This window comes from Pinus tabuliformis, chromosome 5_1, assembly GCF_031772625.1.
Source record: "Pinus tabuliformis cultivar Carrire ecotype Pingquan chromosome 5_1, CPIR1, whole genome shotgun sequence".
NCBI lineage: Eukaryota > Viridiplantae > Streptophyta > Pinopsida > Pinales > Pinaceae > Pinus > Pinus tabuliformis.
Genome location: NC_142305.1, coordinates 700,764,356 through 700,767,590, shown reverse-complemented (window position 1 = coordinate 700,767,590; position 3,235 = coordinate 700,764,356).

The window sequence follows — 3,235 nt, the reverse complement described above, 5'->3', positions numbered from 1 at the left end:
CGGCAGAGGGGAGGTGATTTTCCATGAGTTAGCACATCTTCTGTAAGAGATAATTGTGCATAGAGCGAAGATAGAAATATCACCACTGGGATGCCCATACTATCCAAGGGAGGATCATCTCTAGGAGCCAATTATGTCTCAAGAATATAACTGTAGAGAGGAAATTCCAATTTGTGCGCACATGAAATACCATGGGTATTTCCCATGGTTTTTGATGGTTTAGAGTCGACATGAGTTGGCCCTCATTCTAGAAGGTGATAAAGTCAAAGATAATGAGAATTATATCTTTATATTGTTTTCATCTTTCATTATTGATAAAATGTTGGAGTTTGGAAAAGAAGGGGTTACACAGTGATAGAATGTGAGCTACAATATTCCATATAGAGTGAAAATCAAAGATAAGATTTGGAGCAATATTGCAGACATGTTGAAAGTGCCTATGGAGAATAGATGATCAGTATGTGTATGCAAATTATAGTATTATGTTGCTCCTAATGGATAACAAGGTACTTTGTAGCTAATGGAGTTGAATATTAGAGGTCATACTATTAATAATGTGTTGCAAGAATGATTAGTTGAGCTTGTCATGTATTGTTGTAGCAATCATGTGCTACATATATTGATGTTTGTAGTTGATGTTATAGAGATTTATATATGCTTCCATGGATAGATTTGTCTACTTCTATTATCATGTCTAGATGATTTTGAAATGATGTATTGGTTGATTTTGTATTAAGAGATTGACTATGTTGGAGAGGGTAGTCTTTTAGGTGTTTGTATTAAGTTATTTTTGAGCTTATTGTCTTTATGTGTCTAGTATGAAAATGGGATGAAATGAGGCTCTTAAAGTTTGTACGAGTTTTTTGAGTGGATCCAATATGAAAATTGTGAAACAAGGTCCATGATAAGAGCTTGAAGTTTGGGGGCTTAAGTGAGGCAAGTGGTCCCTTGCAGATATAGAGCATACCAACATTCCTCAGGTAGTGGTCTGAGAACTTGGGAATGGTGGATTTCATCCAGTGGTGGCTAGAAAGACTTGGCTCTTGGGGCATTAACAAGCGGTGGGCTTCAATTTCATGGGAGTGGTGGCTTCCAATAGGTGGTGGCCTACAAAGTTAATATAGGTAGTGGCCTGGAGTGAGTAGTGGATCACGTGATTGGAAATTTGTGGCTTGCACAACAGTGGCAACTAGTCATCATATGTAAAATAAATATTTTGATTAATATAAGAATAGCGAAATAGAAAATCTGACAATGGTTTTCTCCCTTTGGGTTTTCACTTAACATTTGGTGTATCTATATGTGATGACGTTCTTCGATGTGTTGCTACTCATGGTTATTTGTTAATTTTATAGTTGCTCATGTGGTTTACTTGTTTACGTTTAGATATACTCATATATTATGCTAATAATGAATGAATGAACTAGGGTTTATGAAGCAAAAGAAAAATTTGGTAAAATCATATCATAGGGCACAATATTGACTCGCCGCCCTCAAAATATTTTTAACGCCTCCAACAAGTTATATTAGAGCTAGGTTCTTGGTTGTAGCTTAATCAATAGAGAGTAGATTTAGAGAGTGTTGGTGGAAATATAGCATTTTTTTCAGAATTAAACCTTGAGGAGTATCTATCCTCACTGTTACAAATTTCAAGGTATGGCATGAAAATGTTAAATCACAATTCATGAAAATGTTAAATCTCAATTATTAGACTATGGATCTAAATTTGAAAGCTGGTACCTTAAGGATGTGGTGAGGATCCACTTTCACCTATAGTGATGCAACAAAATGCTCAAGTGAGATGCATTATCTATGAGAATCTCCCTAATGCAAATTTGCAGAAAATAGCAAATCTGAAATTTTTCAAAGAGAATTGGCACAAACTACAAGTATTTTTTGGAGGTGAGGGAAGTAACAATGGAGAGCTAGTGAGGAAGAGTAAGAATAAGAAAAAGAGTAATAATTCTTAGAAGAAAGAATCTCATTCAGAAAAGCATCATCCCCCTAGTGTGAATGTTTTATCTAAGCATCAAAAGAAATAAAAAAATAAAAATTGAGAGGTATTGTAGTAGAATGCATCTAAAGGTATAAATTATAGTGATTTACTTTTGAGTTATGATTTAGATAGATATGATGATGGCCATGTTGAATTTAATAGTGAGTATTAGACTGATGTTTTTCTTCTCAAAGTAGAGTATGAGCTAGCCATGGTTGTTATTGGTAAATGATTTGTTGAAGTTAGTAAACTAACAATTGCATGCAAAGATCAAGAGAAGCTTTTGAAAATATGTGATGAAAAGGTGAAGGAGATCAACGAAGAAATTATTAGTTTGAGAACCTAGTTGGTATAAGCGAAAAGAATAGAATATGTGATGGCTAATCAGCAAAAGCAGAAAGAGGGTTGAGTTGAAAATATTGAAGCTAAAGCTGTCAAGTTGAGAAGGAAACTTGAAGAACAAAATAACCAACTAAAGCAGGAAAAGAGTATGAAGGCCTTGGACAATTTTCTTAAGAACCAAAGATTTCCTATGATTAGATCTGGTCTTGGATTTCATAAAGGAGAGTCCAACTCACATGCATAAAAGAACAATAATACAGAGTCCAAAAGGCCTGTAGCAAATAATATAAACAATGCAAAACAGAAGACAAAGAAAGAAGCAATAGATTCAACAACCAAGAAGAAAATATTGTGGTAGATCTGTCAAAGATCAAAGGAAAGAAGTCATTTTGTTACCTTTATGGAAGAGCTAGAATGTTATGATTGCGACAATTATCTATAGTATTCAATGAGTTGTACGAAAAGAGTGTACATAACCAGTCAGTAGAGCTTGCAACAATATGGGTAGCCAGGGGTATTAGCTAACAATTATACTAGTTCCTTTCATGGTTATTGATTTTCTTATATAACATTTTTTTCCACAGGGAAGTTGATTGCATATATAGCCCATGGATGAGAGGCATTTATTATGAAAGGAAGAGATATAGCATAGTTAGCATATAATGATCCTCTTGCATCATTTCTTTGTAATGTGAGGTATTATGCTTGTGATAACTATGTTCACATCGATAGAGATTGTATGACGTTGAACTCCTCAAGGTAGATCTGACATGATGAGTAGATTCTTTAGAGTAGGCCTATAAGGAAGAAAAAGTAGAATGTCCATGCAAACAAGAAAACTAGAATTGTGTGTTTGAACGAGTAGAAACCAGTGAAGTAGTAATATCAACCACCTCT